The sequence below is a fragment of the Amblyomma maculatum genome, chromosome 4 (assembly GCF_055883805.1).
Source record: "Amblyomma maculatum isolate TAMU_Amacu chromosome 4, ASM5588380v1, whole genome shotgun sequence".
Lineage (NCBI taxonomy): Eukaryota > Metazoa > Arthropoda > Arachnida > Ixodida > Ixodidae > Amblyomma > Amblyomma maculatum.
This window is the reverse complement of record NC_139347.1, coordinates 181,711,778-181,729,255: the sequence shown is the minus strand read 5'-3', so window position 1 is coordinate 181,729,255 and position 17,478 is coordinate 181,711,778.

Sequence of the window (17,478 nt, the reverse complement as noted above, 5' to 3'; positions counted from 1 at the left end):
CGACACGATGAGCGAATAATCCCTTAGGAAGGATTTCATAATCCACGTCACTAACACGGCGAAGGACCCTATAGAGGCCAAAACATCTATCTACCCAATAGTTTTTCGGAGTGACCGCTCTGTTGGTTGGGGGTCCATACCCAGACTTGATCACCGCGAGTATATTCGACAGCCCGGTGACGGATGTTGTATCGCTCGGCATCACGAGTTTGTTGCGACGAATGCGAAGCTTAGCCAGTAGGTAGAGTTTTCCGCAAGCTGGGCGAATTATTCGTCGTCGGAGACAGAGGTGGATGTAACATCTGGGAGAAGCATCGCATCTAACTTTGTAGTCACTTTCCGCTCATAGAGCAGGCGTAAAGGCGTACAGAGGGTAGTTTCTTGCACTGTGCTGTTATATGCAAAGGTGATGTAAGGCAGAATAGTATGCTAGTATTGTGGTCGCTATCTACGCACATGGATACCATATCTGTTAGAGTTTTGTTCAAGCGTTCCGTAAGTCCGTTTGTCTAGGGGCGGTAGGCGGTAGTCATCCGATGATCTGTGCAACTAAGCCGCATTATTTCCTGCACTAGCTGTGCATTAAATACTGTTTCGCGGTCTGTGATAACAACATATATAATATGGTGAGGCTGCCCAAAAGTAATGAAGAATAATACGCCTCTGCCTGTTATAACAATGTTATAGTTGTGTTAACTTGTCCTGGAGGGCGTCACAGGTGGCCCCTGTATCTGTATATATTGCCGCGACTAATCTATTAAAGGGGGCTTTTTCTTCGTCTGGCTACTGGCGTCGTGTCTGCTCAGCTGGTTGCATGTTCCGTTGTGCGCGTGCCATCCGGCAATAAACAGATGGCGACGAGGATGGGATCATCTGTTGTACCGCTGGGTGGCGCACGCACAGCGGAACATGCAACCAGCTGGCACAAATAACGCCAATAGCCGAACGAAGAAAAAGCCCCTTTTAACAGATCTGTCGCTGCAATATATACACATACAGGGGCCACCCGTGGCGCCCTTGTCACATTGTCAAAATCACACTCTATAGTCTGCGAACAGCGTAGGTTGCCTTCGCTCTCGCGTTGATTGCCCCAAAATTGCCGATGGTTCTGTCCTCGCTGATGATACTTCAAATGCGCTGCTTTATGTTGTAGACCGCCGCGTTTTCGTCTGAGGTGGCCGCAGGGAGTTCTGGGTTGCGCCGAACTGAAAACGTGCGGCGCCAGCGGGCACAACAAACTGCTCGCAACGAAGAAAATCCCTCCAGCGACAGACAGCTCGTCTCGGATGCGATGAAAGGGGTGTGCACCTGATGGCAGATTCTTACTTGGAGGCCATGAAGAGGTAGTCCACTGCATGACGCCCTGCAGTATTCGATCCTGCGAAGTTTCAGCAAAGAACTCTTCATGGCTTATGCACGACGGAGCAATGCATAATTCGTTATCAGACACTTTCGGCTCCATGTGCCCCAGGAGTGCATATTGGGGCATTCGTGACAGCGCATCCGCCACAACGTTTTCACTGCCCTTCTGAAACTCTATTGTGTAGTTATAATCGAGCAGCCGGGCATGCCAGGTTGCAATTCTGAAGGGTCTGCGACCCACACCTTTTGTTGACAGTAGAGTTACGAGAGCCTGATGATCTTTGCGCAAAATAAACGAACGTCCCCACAGATACACACGCCAATGTTTGCAGACCCATACTCATTTCAAGGCTTCCAGCTCGCCAGTCGAATACTTCTTTTCCGCTTCTGTCAATTCCCTGGAAACTAAAGCAACAGAAACTACTTCGTAACCCCGCCGTTGCTGCAGTACTGCTCTGAGGCCGATTACGGACGCATCAGTTGTAACGGTGGCCTCAAGGGCAGGATCAAACAGCTGCAAGCATCTGTAAGACAAAAAACGACGTACCATCAAAGCAAGGAAGTGCTTGGGACTGAGCAAGTTCGAACATCTTCTCACAAATGCTGCTCTGCTTAGTTGTACACGGTCAAAGGAACTGGACAAACGCTGATGTTAAGCGCAAGTTTGGCACTTCGAATCCCACTGGAACTCGGAATCTTTTCGCAGCAACTCGCGAAGATGGTCGACCCCCTCGGCGTATCGCGGAATGAACTTCGCGTAATAGCCCGTCATTCCAAGGAAGGAAGGTAACGTTGCCTTGTCCGTCGGCGCAGGTGCGTTCTGAATGGCATCAATGATGCTCTGCAGTGGTCGCACGCCATTATCGCTTACGAGATGACCGTGGAATGGAGGTTCGCTCACAATGAAAATGCACTTTTCATTTAACTTCAGCCAGTTATCACCGATGCGATGCAAAGCTTGTCTAAAGTTTGCGTTATGCATGTCAAGTGAGCTTCCAAAACGATAACGTTATCTACTTAGCAGAAGGTATTTCTGCACGATTGCAAAATCGTAGTCATAATTTTTATAAACGCTGCTGGTCGAAGCAAGTTAGAACCAAACACGTCGAAATCGGTACAATCCTTAGTCCGTAATAAACACTGGTAAATCTCGGCTTTCTGCGCTCACGGAACTTGGTGGTACGCTGAAGCTAAATCCAATCTCGGAAAATATTTTGCACCGTGCAGCTTATTCAGGAGCTCCTCTGTGTGTGGCAGCGGAAACTTTTTTGTAACAAATTGCCTTGTTGGGCTCAAGTAAATCAACACATAAGCGTATTCACCCGTCCTTTTTCCACACACTGACAAGCGGCGATGCCCACTTAGAGTTGTCAATTTTTTCAATGATATCCTCACGTACAAGACGGTTTAGTTCCTCGTACAGTTGGTCTCTTACTGCAAATGGTAATCATCGCAACTTCGCAACAACTGCTGCTGTGCCATTACGAACTCGCACCTTGTGAATGAAATTCTTATCCAGCCCGAGCTTCCCATCTAACAAGTGTGCAAAGTTGCCGAGCTATTCGCTGCGAATGCCCTGAGGCACATAGGAAGGTTTCATGTAGTTTAAGCAGCTGCCGTCGATTTGAGTCACAGAGCGACGATGACGTCTAACCCAAGAATGTTCTTTCCTAGAGAAACTTCATGGAAGAGCACATTTGCCAGGCGGTCGCGGAATACAATGGAAGCGACTAAACATTCCCGAAAAACAATGCGATAGTGTGAAAAATCTAAGAGGGTGGCTGTAGATGGTTGCAACGGAGGCGAAAACTTCCGCTTATCTTATTTAGTTGCAGACAAAATTAAGACCGCCAAGCCGGTGTCCACTAAAAGTGAAGTAGTGACAGTGTGCATTTGCATGTCCACCTGTATTCCTGTTCTATGGCTTCAGTCAGTCAGTTTAGTCGTTCAGTCGTGTCCGACTCTTCGTGACCCTATGGACCATGTCACGCCACGCTTTCCGGTCTCTCACTATCTTCCTAACATCACATAACTTCATCTGCAGTGCCTCGAGGATGCCATCTAACCAATGCGTTCGCTGCCTACCCCTTCTCCGGCGACCCTCAACTTTCCCAACATCAAATCTTTCTCCAGCGACTCCTCTCTTCTCATCAGATGACCAAAGTAGCTGACCTTTAACTTTAAAATTTGACCCTCCAATTAGCAGTCAGAGTTTATGGTCGACAATATCGACTGATTTGATCTTCTGGCAGTCCAAGGAACTCTCAAGAGTCTTCGCCAGCACCACAATTCAAACGCGTCAATTCTTCGGCGGTCAGCCTTTTTCACAGTCCAACTCTCGCATCCATACATCACAACTGGAAAGACCATAGCACGAGTTATACGGATCTTGGTTGGCAGACTAATGTCTCTGCTCTTTACTAGGCGGTCGAGGCTAACCATTGCTCTCTTTCCCAGAAGCAGGCGTCTCCTAATTTCATGGCTGCAGTCTCCTTGCGAGGTAATCTTGGAGCCCAAAAACAGAAAATCTGTCACAGCTTCCACTTCTTGTCCATTGATGCTCCAGGACTTGATAGGGCAAGACGCCATGATCTTTGTCTTTTTAATGTTCAGTTTAAGCCCAAATTTCTCACTCTCTTCTTGTACGCGGATCAGAAGTCTCTTGAGTTCCACTTGACTTTCTGCCATTAAAGTGGTATCATCCGCATATCTAAGGTTGTTGATACGTTTTCCAGCAATCTTCACTCCAGCTGAAGACTGTCCAGACTGGCCTTCCTCATGATGCACTCTGCATATAGGTTAAATAGGCAGGGCGACAGTATGCAGCCTTGCCTCACTCCTTTCTCGATCGGAAACCAATCAGTAAGACCATGCCCAGTTCTGACTGTGGCCTCTTGCCCTTCATACAGGTTCCTGAGGAGACAAATGAGGTGAATTGGAACTCCCATCTCTTGGAGAGCTTGCCACAATCTGCTGTGATCTACGCAGTCAAACGCTTTCGCATAATCAATAAAGCAGAAGTAGATGGGTTTCTAGAACTCTCTTGCTTTTTCCATGATCCAGCGAAGGTTAGCAATTTGGTCTCTAGATCCTCTGCCCTTGCGAAACCCAGCTTGCACGTCCGGAAGCTCCCGATCGACATACTGCTGCAGCCTACCTTGGAGGATTTTCAACATCACCTCTCTAGCATGCGAAATAAGCGCGATCGTGCGGTAGTTGAAACAATCTTTGGCACTGCCTTTCTTTGGAATGGGGATATAAACTGACCTCCTCCAATCCTGTGGCCACTGCAGGGTTGTCCAAATCTTCTGACATAATGTATGCAGAATGTTAACAGCGTCATGGTTGAGGTTTTGAAGCAACACAGCTGGAATACCATCAATTCCGCTAGCTTTGTTCTTAGCAAGGCTGGCTAAGGCCCATTCAACTTCACTCTTCAGGATGCCCGGCTCGAGATCAGTAATCACAACCGTCTTATGTTGGGTTTGGACATTCGGGTCCTTCTTGTACAGTTCTGTGTATTCCTGCCACCTCTTCTTTATCTCTGAGGCTTCAGTGAGGTCCTTGCCTTGTTTGTCCTTTATCACGCCCAGCTTAGCGCAGAAGCTTCCTTTGATATCTTTGATTGTCTTATACAGAGCTCCAGTGTTCCTTGATTGGCTGTTGTCCTCAACTGCTTGGCACTGTATGTTCAGGAAGGCATTCTTATCTCTCCTTGCTATTTTCTGAAAATCCGCATTGAGAACCTTGTATCTTTCTCTTTCCCCCATAACTTTTGCCATCCTCCTTTTCTCAGCTATTTGCAAAGTTAAAAAAACTGTAAGAACTCCAATGTCATCTTCGGCAGTGACTTCCCGAATAGCCAGGGACTGCCTGGGCTCCCCCAGACTTCTGCCCATACGTTAGAAATGACCGAACTTACCGCATTTGTTGCAAGTCTTTGTTCTAGCTCTGCGCGTTGAAGAACTTGCCATGTGTCGCGGAGAGCTGCAGCGAAAACAAACTCTAGAATTGGTTGTTAGGAGGCCTGCCGCTTGTCTTGAGACTGCTTAACGCTCTCGTGCAATACCGGTGATGCAGGACGCTTGCTTACGTGAACATCTGTACGCGGAGTTAGTTGCAGCGAATGCTGTTCTGTCGTTTCCATTGTTCTTGCAATGTCGAGCGCCCGTTGCAATGTCAAAGAAGAACCTTCTAGCAGCAGTCACTCCCGTACCTGGTGGCGGCCCGTCTTTTCTACAAGCTGGTTCTAAATAAATTCTTCCCCTTGAGTACCGAAGATATATGTAACAGAAAGCTCTCGAAAGGCTGTGGCAAACGAATCACTGATTCACTTGGCAGCTGAGCACGCTGGTGGAGCCGTTGTCGCTTAACAACGACATTAGTATTGGTAACGAAATAATCTTCGAGCTTTGCCATGGCGATGCCAAACTCATCTTGTTTCGTCGTTGTCGTAGCATCCGCTTCCTTGTCTTGCTGTTTTCCTGCTGATACGGATGTCTGTTATTTCGGCAATGCGTAGAAAATGCGCTGCCCTTCCACGCCCAAGCAATGCAGCAAGAGGGCTTCCTGTCGAGCATCAAGTTGGCCGTTGTTCCCCGAGGCCAGCAGATAATTTTCAAACATCCTTCGTCACTGCTTCCATGGAATTGCTGGCCTTTCCGGCGCTGGCAGGAATTCCGGTGGCTGAAACAGGTTCATATTGTAGCTTATTGGCGTCCACTTCTGTTTATCCTCTTCAATCTGTAGAAAAATTGGCACAGCCAGTAAAACCCCCGTTACAGCCGGTGGAGTTCCCTTCACGCCCGTGGAAGAAATTAGGAATTGATATCGCTGGCCTATTTACGTATGCAACTGAATATAACCGTTTTGCTATCACACTAATCGACTACTTTAGCAAGTGGCCCAAAGTCTGATTCACGGTTGATGTCACGTCTTCTAACGTTGTGTCGTTTCTGCGCAGTGTATTCTGCAGTGAAGTCTATCCCGAAGAACTTGTGACCGATCATGGGCCTAAGTTCACATCAATCAAGTTTGAAGAATTCCTGGAAGAAAGAAGTATAAAGCATACTTTTTCCGCTGTCTATCATCCACAAATGAATGGACAGATCGAGCGGTTTAGCCGTGTGCTCAAAAATTACGTTCAAGTATGTTTGCAGAAAAAGGGGCCCTTAAAGGATGCCATCATTGAGTACCTTGTAATATATTGGTGTACCCCACACGCAACAGGCGAAAAACCTGCCCTGCTTCTGCATGGTCATCACGTAATAACTAAGTTGGAATTAGACGGAGCTCCGGGTGGCCAGCTCTTTCAGAGGCCGGACATTGAGTTGTCAAGCACGTTGCGCTTCACCCAGGCTGACTAGTACTGGTCGAGTTGCAAGGGCACATTCAGAAAGGTGCTGTTAGGTATTCCCTGCTCCTCATTGTTGTTCAGCAGTGGCACCAAGACACCTGTGAACTGGAAGATGGCCGCAGGTGGAACTGTGAGCACTTAGTGCAATATCCTAGGGAGTACCTTGAGCATTTCATCTGTTGTATCGCCGGATGCCACACGTCCAGCGGAACATGTAGCCAGCTAAAACAACATGACGCCAGTAGCCGAACGAAGAAAAGGAAAAAGCCCACTTTAATAGAATAGTCGCGGCAATATATACACATACAGGGACCACCCGTGACGCCCTCCAGGACAGGTTAACACATCTATAACTGAAACAACAGGTGGAGAGCTGTGTAGAAGCAAAATGTTTTCGACAAAAACTTAGCAATTTTAGCAGCAGCACAACGCTGGAGGGGTTTTGTTTCGCAGAAACATGATAAAAAATCATTGGCAACAACAATTCATCATGGCCTTGAGATAACTTAGGAAACGATCCAACTAAGTCGTACCGACTTGTTGAAACAGATGTCGGCCGAGGAACAGCTTAGAGCAAACCGGCAGGCTTCAGAGGGTGGGTCTTACGGCACTGGCAGTCACGACAGTATTTCACATACTATCTCACAGTGGCCGCAGGTTTGGGCCAGTAATACTTCTGATGTATTTGTGTCAATGTGCGACTGAAGCAAGATGTCTAAAGGAATGTTCATCGTGACAGGTCGGCAGAAGTTTGGTACGAAGAGCAACAGTAATGACTAATAGATACATGGCCTGAGAGGCTGCAAACGTGTGTTTTTACAAGACATCGCTGCGTAGCGAAAACGAAGGCAGCGCTCGTGAGAATCGGCGAGGTGGTAGTGGCGTGTGGCCTTCAAGGTAATCAATAAGCGGTCAAAGCTGAAAATCTTCACGCTTGATTTCAGCAAGAGTTGATTGACGTTGTGACTGCTGCAAGGACCGTGCCGTCATCATGATCATCGTCAGCCATGTCGAGTGGCAGTGGTCCGTGCGAGAGACAGTCTTCGTCAGTTTTCCTTTTGTCAGTGTGCCACTGCGATATCTTGGAGCCGCAAATTCTATCGGGCAAAGCGTCCAGAGGGTCCTTGAGGTTCGCCAACCAATACAGGGGATGATGGTTACTGACGACCCTAAAAGGTCATTCGTAAATGTACGGTCTGAATGTAGCGAGCGCCCAAACCACCGCGAGGCATTTTGTTTCCATTGTCGAATATTTCTTTTCAGGACGAGAGAGTGTACGGCTGGCACAGGCGACGAAGCAGGCTGGTGGGCGCGGTGATGTCTACTACGCTGTTCACCTCAGTTGGGGACAAGGATTATAGATAGATCTACCCAGCACCTCTACCAGTTGTCACGGATGAAAATAGAACAGCAATAGCCATTTAGGTAGTCTATGATCAGCAATGCATTTTGACCTATTCGTCTTTCCACGAGGGTCCACACCACTTCCACAATACACGCGGCAATATTGTACTCAGCAGGCTCGAGTTTAGGATGCCTTGAGAGTATCCCACTTTTTGCAGGTTGTTAGTGTTTGACAGTGGTGGTTAGTATATGTAAAATGCCTGTCTAGGCACAGAATAGAATATCATTGCTACCTCTTACATGTAGTGAACACTCACAAAGGCGATACATATGTGCATTACACCATCGATCTGTACCAGCCTAACAGGCGGCATGTATGGCCAGAGTATGTAGCGTGATCAGTGTTAGAGTGCCTCTATTATACACTACTAGCTCTACTGATTGCCGCGATTGTACTCTTCCTTGCGCCATTTTACTACATCTCGGTAAGAATTATGTGATTAAAGTTCCGTCGAAACAATTGACCAGTATCGTTGTCTCACTGCCAATGTGAGCCTGCAAGGGCTCACGCACGAACTACGCTGTCTTGCACTTGGGAGTTTTCAACGCAACTTCTGCCGCTGGGCAGTGTGGCGTCCGCGCAAGTTTTTGTGAGCTGGGACCATATGACTGAAGGCAATTATGCAGGAACGGTCAGGTACCTCGCGTGAATATTGTCTGTGCGATTGTCGGTGTTTTACGGTGACGAATGTTTTTCCACCGAAGCAAGACAAAATCAAAATAGAAAGAAGCAGATACGCGACGTAAAGAACGACATTAGCGTCCGGCATAAAACACTTAAGGCGCTTAGACAAGCTAGAAGATGAAGCCATACATCGAGCAATACGAAATCACCAGTCGTGTGTAGGTTATATCCGAGTGGGTGGAACGCGGCTAGTCCAGTAGTATTTGGTTTCAGGCCGTAAGGCTAAATGCCGCTCTGGGGGTCGCAAAATGTATGCTCTTTAGAGCCTTTGATGACATCGACCTGCACATGGCGCATTTATTGCCAACAAAATGTCTTAAAGGGTGATATTTGTTAGTGACCGGCCTTATGGCGTTCGAAAAAAAGCAACACAAAAAACGTGACGAATAATATGCAACAGACACAGTGTTGATATTGCAGTTAGGGACCCATTAGAGAAAATAACTTTGAAGACACAATAAGGCCAAGTGGAAAAGTATGCTTTATCCGCGGAGGCCGTTTGTTAATCTTTAGAACCGGAGTGAAACTGAGAACTCCAAAGAGGAGGGGAAGAACAAGGAAAATGAGTGCGCAGTACTTACCCCTTGGAACATCATCCTAAAGGCCAGAAACTTCGCAAAAAAAAAAAAATGAGCGCAGCATTCCTTTGACATTTAGTGTTGCCTAAAACATTCGTTGCAATGCTCATCTTGACTGGTTGCGACAACCTTTCCTTCGGAAGGTTGTCGTAATTCCTTAATTCCTTAGCTCTTTAGTTCACGCATTGAAGTGCATTCGCTCCAAATATGGTTTTTCCTGTTTAAGAAGCAAAATCACATGCAAAAAAAAAGGATTGTCAGTGGAATTTAGGGACGCTAACGCTCATTTCCCACTAGACACAGACACACAAAAATAGGATTATGCTGCCCAAACATATATTTCCCCAAAAAGGCTAATGTTCTCCACCGAATTGCTCGTGACCTTGCGATGGTTGTCTACGTGGATTGAGTCAAGTTGTGATTGTTTGCTACATTTTATTAGCATTAGACATTAGTGCTGTTGACAATGTTGCATTTTTGCTTTTTTTTTGTTCCGGTATTATTTACCTTAGGTTCATGCAGTTACTTTTTAACATTCTTTCCGGCGCTGCAGATACTTTGAATATTGTGTTTTAAAGCTGCAGTCTTGTGCTAGTTTAAAATTACATTGACTTCCTCTACAATCAGTAAACGTGCGTCGTTTTTCTTTTCTGTGTGTGTGTAAAGGGGGAGGGGAATCTCTCAAGTGTGTGAATTGATTACTCGCAATATAAGTGTTTTTTTAGGGGTGTGCGAATAGTACTTTTTCCAAACCGAATCGAATACGAATAGTGCACTATTGCTATCGAATCGAATACGAATAATGTAGCTAAAAAGCGAATCGAATACGAATCGAATAGTGAAAGCAGCGAATCAAATACGAATCGAATAGTGAAAGCAGCAAACCGAATACGAATCGAATACTCGGCAAGTTATGTTCATATCATTTGTACGTTGATTACAAAACATTAAAAAGTGTCTGAAATTCAATTTTATTCAAAATGCTGTTTGATATATAGTTCACAACAATGTACAGCTGCGTCAACCTTGACTACAGGCGAGATAAAGTCTAAATATTTAAAAGCAAAAAGATCGCACAGAGCCATAAGCAAAAGAAAATAGCACTCAGTAAAGTCAAGTGAAGTTGGCAGGAGTTAATAAAATTACCAGATGCAACTTGGTTAGAAGTACAGCCTGGCACTACTAGAATGCACAACTAGAATCTCCTCTAGGGGGCGCAACTATTAATCTCTACGCACATTGTCAGTTGCTGGTTGTTTTTATCTACAACAATTACGTTTCAACGAGTTTATTTAGTGAACTAGATTGCATGATGCAATATATCAGAGATTACAAATGGCTGAGCGACGCTTTCGTCCGACTTGCGTGCGCGTAACCCGAGGCCATAGAGTTGCGCTTCCCCTGCTGTTGGCTCTTCGAACTAGTTATCGCCGAGAGCGCGATCTCCTCGTCGTCCTCTTCTTTTCAGTGACTTTCGTTGCTTTCGTTCTTTCTCAATTAGCTCGCGTGCTTCCCTCTAGCTGGCGCTAGGCTATTACAACTGGCGCTAGGCGACCTGAGATATATAGTGGAGAGATGTATGAGCATGAGCTGACAACATTCATGCAACTCTCATGTCATGCGCCACTCGCATAATAAACTTAACCTCAACTATTGATGATGAAAGTGAATGAAATTTTCAGGGAATAAACATGTAGCGTTACTTCTCGACAGATTAGAGACGTGTGAACTATGACACGACTACGAGAAGTTGCCTCCGCGATTCGTGATATGTCCAATCTTTAAGAATGTTTCCATACGAATGGACCGTGTCGCGGCCACGCTGAAGCATGTAGGCTCCCTAAAACGGTGATCTCTGCTTCTCGCGTAGGTTTATTGCGGCAGCAAGCTGTGCCTGCTCGGAGCTGACGCTGCCTTCGCGAGAATGGTCGGAGGTAACCGAGACGTTAATTCGTGCCAGTTATTCGAAAAGTATTCGAAAATTATTCGAAAATTTGCGAAGATATTCGAACAGTTTCGAATAATTTTCAATTTCCACTATTTGATTCGTTTAACACATCGAATATTATGATATTCGTTTCGATATTCGAAAATTTCGAATATTCGCACACCCCTAGTTTTTTTAATAGACTCATCCGCTTGTTCCGTCATTACCTTTCGCAGTGCACACACCCATTTTCACTGATTCCTGTGTTAATAAACTCATTAAATAACTCTTCACATCTGACGTTGTTTTGGCCACTATCCTTGAACACAGTGCAATATTGGGAATCTAATTCGATTAGAGTATTATAAATGGATGACGTGCACTGTAGAAGGCTATTAGAATTTCACATTATTGGCGAAAAATCTGACTTTAAAAAGGAAGCATTGCGAAGGAGCGTTGTTCTGTCATTGTTTCGGGTTATTTAAAAACCTACTAACAATGCAGTCTGTTTCGAGTATGTTTCACTACCAAAGCTACCTGCTCAAGACGATTGGGCACAAGAGATATCGTGCATCAGGAATCCTTACTCGAAAGCAGGCCTACCTTCAACGCAGGCAATGGAAAGGAAAAAGCTGGGAAATATCATTCTTGCTTCAAAGGCAAAGCTAAAGTACTCTTTGTAAAATGAAAAGACAACAGTAAAGCTGCAGTAGCAAGCAACTCGGATGGTATTGAGCCGATACGTATTGACAAAGGCTAGTCATCTAGAGAGCACGCAAAATTAGATGTTCGTCATGGCTTATAGATACAATAGCGGCCTGGGAAGCGTGAACGTTTCGGATCAAGCCTTGATAAATCATACGACTAAAATCAGGAGCTCTCCCACATAATGGGGACCGACTGGAAAAATGTAATCACCGGTGGGCAAGTGTTACTGGGCTTAGAAGTTTTATTAGACATTAAACATTCACATGAGCGGCGGCAAATTATCAATACATATTTTGCGCCTTGGAAAGTAGCAACCAGGCATTCGTAGATGTTGTTGTTGTGGCGGTAGGAAAAAGGGAAAGAAAATGCACGGGCCTGCTATCGGCTTTGTAGTGGAGCCACCTCTGCTGCCTCGTGCGGACAGAAGAGAGAAAGTAGAAAAGAAAAAAAAAGAGGGAGAGAAACACGCGCGACGGAACAGCTGTTTTTCACCAACTAGGCGGTGGTTGGTGCAATCTTCGTAGCTGCCCCGCTTCCATTGCACTTGATGGTTTTGAGAAAGAACACTTTCTGCACATACTAGAAAAGCAACTGCGATGTCTGTATTGCCACAATAGATCCATGTGGGCCTGCTAATAGTGCGACCTTACTTCCAGCAGAGCGTTTCGCTAAGTTTTATATCACCAAGTAGGAGTGAGTAGAACTAGTAGCCACTTGTGGCATGTTAAAGGGACACTGCAGCACGTTTTGCAAAAATCGAGATTTTAATGGCTTATAACTGTTTCTCACACCGCGAAATCGACTATTTTATTCAATTTATGCAGAAACAAGCGCCAATTGTTTTTTTTTATTTATTTAAAATATGCGACCGGCACTGCCGGCACCTCGACACACGCCGCGGACCACACCGCCGCCTGCGATTGGTCGAGCTGTCGTGACGCCGTAGTGAGGACCCGAGACGCTGCCGATATGCATCCTGCGCTGCGTGGCATGTAGATAGCAGCTGTCACAGCTCTCTGCGACGTTTGTTTTGATAAAGGCTGTTGCGGCACGCTAAAGTGACTATCTGGGTCTCTTGGTATGTATACGCACCCGATACGGCCGCAAACGGCGCAGCATCAACGAAGCGAAGACCAGTCATCAGCGTCTACTGGCATCGAAATGTGGCTCTGGCATATGTAGAACGGCATTCTGCAAAGGTTCATATGTTTTTATTGGCCAAAATTAGGTGTATGTGTGGGAGCGTTCAACGACAAAGCGTTTCTAACAGTACTTTCCGACTCGGAGGCAGATTCAGGCGTCCCTAACGCTCTGCTTGGTAGAGAAGTGACGAAACCCGTTGAGGTGTTTGCTTGTTGCCTGGCTAGCTGCGTGCCAACCGAGTACTCGGTGTATTCTTGATTGTGGTGTAGAGTGTTTTCGATTCCCTCGAGACATGGTGAGACTCATGATTCGGAACTGCATGTTCCAGCCACATATTTTGAACATCGCATCGCTTCCCGAAATGTTTGCATACAAATAACATTCAGTTACCAGCAAAATAGTGTCTTCGCTGCTGCGCTTGCCGGTATTGAAGCTTGGTTGCACTTTTGTCCTTGAAGGTTAGTGCTACAGCTCCGTGTTCAGCGAAAATTACGCCCAAGGTAGAGGAGCACCACTGAAGAGCCGGCGCTGGTAAATTTTCCAGCGATGTGTGTTAAAAGTATTCCACAGCACAAAATAGTGCGCATATACATCCAGAACATTAGTTGCAAGTCGTGAGAGCAGGCAGCACGTTCCAATGGGCAAGAATTTGTAATTGTTAGAACGGCAGCAATGGCCTGTGCAATTTAAAACATAAAGTCCCAATTTCATGAATGCGATTATGACATAATAAGAAAAATGTCTCAGTGCTGTCTGTTTTCGGCGTGGCCGAGTGCTTAGTGTAGAAAGCTTTGGAGCAATAGGTACCGAGTTCGAAGCGCACTAGTGGTGGAGTTTTCTTTTTTTTTTACTAGATTTTTTCTTTTTTTAGCTTTAGGTGCTTCGTTACTTTTCAGTTTTACTTTTTATCCCAGGCGTATTTTTTTATCCGAGCGACCAGTGCGGCGCGTGCCATTATGCTGCGCCCCAGTACGCACAGTCTCCAGCGTCATATAGGGCCCATAATCAGGTATGGCACTGGGGCGTTAGGACCCAGCGACACTGGTTTTTGGAATGGTGATGCGGCAGTGGAATATGCTATTTTAGCTTTCTTATGTACGTTGATCCACAGCTGTATATTCGAATATATTGCTTTTTATGGTTATGCTCGAATGGTAACTATACAGGAAACTTGAGGCAACAGATAGTCGAGGTTCGCAGCCGCTGGTGGTTGCCCTCCTTCCGAAAGGGAACTGCCCAAATTCGCTCGTGGTCAATAAAAAAAAATCGGGTACACTCCCGCTGCTTGTCTGCGATTTTTTTCGCGCGAATATTCGTATTTTCGCGTAGGACATTATATTCTTTCACAATAGGTGTTTATATATTGCTAGAAAAATGCCTTGCCAGGTGCATTGCAGCTGCTTTCAGAATACAACATACTGAATTCAGCAATTATTGCAGTTTGCATTGCCCAGTAATAAGATCGGCGTAAACTTGTCGCTTTCTACAGAAGCGACCCACTGCGCTGTTAGCATATGTCTTGCGGGAACTTGTGGAAACTGACACCGTCACGGCCCAATGTGCTCGTACACCAGAAGGCATAGCAGTACCGCATGTTGGGACGGGTGTTCAACTCAAGCGACACGTTGAACTTCCGCAACCTTGGAACACGAGCAACAACACATGCTGAAAACGCACTCGGGCTGCTGGGAGGGCCTGGCCTATCCTCTCGGTGACGTCACGCACGCCGGCGCGGGTGAGGTTTCTCTCCACCCTTCTCCTCTCTTGCACTGTCACGGGCAGCGGGAAGTTTGAACGATGCGCTTTCAATCGGCGATTGCTCTGGTGTTTTCGCAATAATCGTAAAAATAACTTCACATACCTGACCAACAATGAGTTTACTTCAGTACAGTGGAAGGTGAGCAAGTTTTAAAACCACTGCAGTTTCCCTTTAGAGCCCAGCGTACCGTAACAAATACACATATGTAATTATTGTACAAATAAATATTGGTTTTAAAATATACGGATTGTGTTCTGTTGCGTGAAGCTGCAGCTCTTAAGGATTACGAGGCTTTCCTGGGGAAACATGTGAAGGTAGGCGCTGCGTAACAATCTTGTTTTCTGGGCATGCAAGATGGTACAGTGCATTCACCGGCAAGAAAGCTAGTGCTTTGAGCAGGCGCGCGGTACCTGCCGCTCTCGCAGCGGTCGCGCTAGTGGCGCCATCTCTTTTCTGCAGCGTGCAGCTGCATCCCGTATAGGTATCGTGGTAGTAACAATATTTATTGCAGATAAAAGTGAAAATAAACTGAATAAAATCAATGACAAGAACATTTTTCAAGGGTGGTCTCCTACTTGTCTCGAAGACCATCGACTTCAGCTTCGCAGTGTGCTCGCTTTGCAGTTTTGGGGCTTGCCCGTTCAGCAACCCGTGGAGAGGCTTACCATACAGAATGGTTAGGGCATTTCCTCGGGTAATGTATGACAGTGGCCTTAGCCCCACAAGTTAAAAAGAAAGGATGAACAAAGTATGGCGGTAGCAACGGAGGCGGGAAGTGTTACGTAGAGGTTTTTCAGCGGTTGTTTTCAGAGGTCAAAATATCCTCAGTATAGACCTCCTCCATGTTACAAACAAACAAGGTGATCGAAGTGGCGCTGCAGTCGTCCGCCATCCCGCGGTAGGCAAAAAGCAAGAGAGCGGCACTGTGGCCGAGTTTGTCAAGAGCGTGTTATTGTCACAATCAGGCGCCTTTTTTGGCAAACAGAATAACCATGCTGCAGGATGATCTGAATCTGAGTTAGTTGGTGCATATTAAGGGTGGAAGTACAGCTTAACATGAAAACCCGCACAAAGGAGATAAGAAGACACGAGGCTGAACTAACAACTGATCTTTAATCAAAGGCGCAAAAGAATATAAAGGCGAAATGAAGAGGGAGCGAGGGGCGGTATCACGAAACACAAACACAAACAACGCTTTGGGAAGGCTTCTGTCTCAGCACTGCAAGCATTGCGAACTCATTGGATGTGACCCACTGCTGCACAAGTCCTAGTTCTTGACCAGAAAGAGCACGCCGTCAACACGGGAAGTGCTGGAAGCAGGGGCAACTAATGACTACGGAGAATTATGCATCAGCACCGCTTCAGTAGCGCTCACCGAAAAAGATATGAATTTTCTTGGACAGTTTTATGAGTTTTCAGCACCCTAACGTTTTCTTTTTTTATTTCGTCGTTGTTCTTTCACCCACGTCTATTCAAGCTTCGGTTTTAGCTTTTTAATGCTATCTGGTTGATCTTTTACACCACCCGCGTTCACTCGTTTCCTTGTGCCTTTTTTGCTCTTGTCCCATGGCGTTGACTTCATCTATTTCATCCTGACAGTTTGTGTTTCGTGTTACTGCCCCTGCTCCCTCTCCCTTTCGCCTTTATGTTACTTTGCGCCTTTGATGGAATGTCACTTATTCGTTCATCATCCTGTCATGTCTCCATTGTTGCTGAACCAGTGCTTCGCTACGACCGTCAGATAGAGACGACGTTACTCAGTTCCACTGAGTCATCCCTTTTGTTATATCTGCTGATTCGCTCATATGACGGCAGTCAATCGTCGACATCTTGGTCGGCCCTACAACAGATGAGGCAAGAGCAGCGCTAACTTTGGACGCCAATACAAAGGACCGTAGTTGGCGCTGTCGCCGAAGTCGAGATATCCATGGCTAGCACGGTGGACGCATTGGGCTTTGTATTTCACGGATCCATCCAGCGCCTTGCGTTTATTGTTGGTACTCATACGGATCAAGCTCCTGGTCTGGATCTTTCAGCGGAACGTTTGGGTAGTCACCTCCAGGAGAACAGCTAATTTCGTCGTAGAGTCCAGCGAAGCTCAGGCGGATGCCGGTGGCAAGAGCCTTGACTGTGAGTACACTACACGCGGCCTTTTTATTCCGCATAGACGTTTATTTAAGCGATAGTGGTAAAGTCCTCGTATCGCACAAAAGCCGGTTTAGGTGTTGTGGTTGCAATGCGAAAATTACAAGAAAGTACAGAAACAATAAAAGTTGTGCGGAAGCCCGCGGAGTCGAACACGGCTCCTTCACGGTGCGACGCAAGCACTCCGCCAGAAATTTGCGCTGCTTTTGTACAAATAAAGGTTTATTTAATGCAATCATTGCCTTATGAATGTCAGCTAATGTTTAAGTGCGTCATTTGAAAGAAACTAATTACTGAAGTAATAGTTGAGCGAGTAACAAAGAATATTTTCTCTATGCTTACTTCCGATGCGGCTCTGACTGAAAAAGTTTTTTCCTACGGCTTTGCTTAAAACAACGGCACTAATCATTG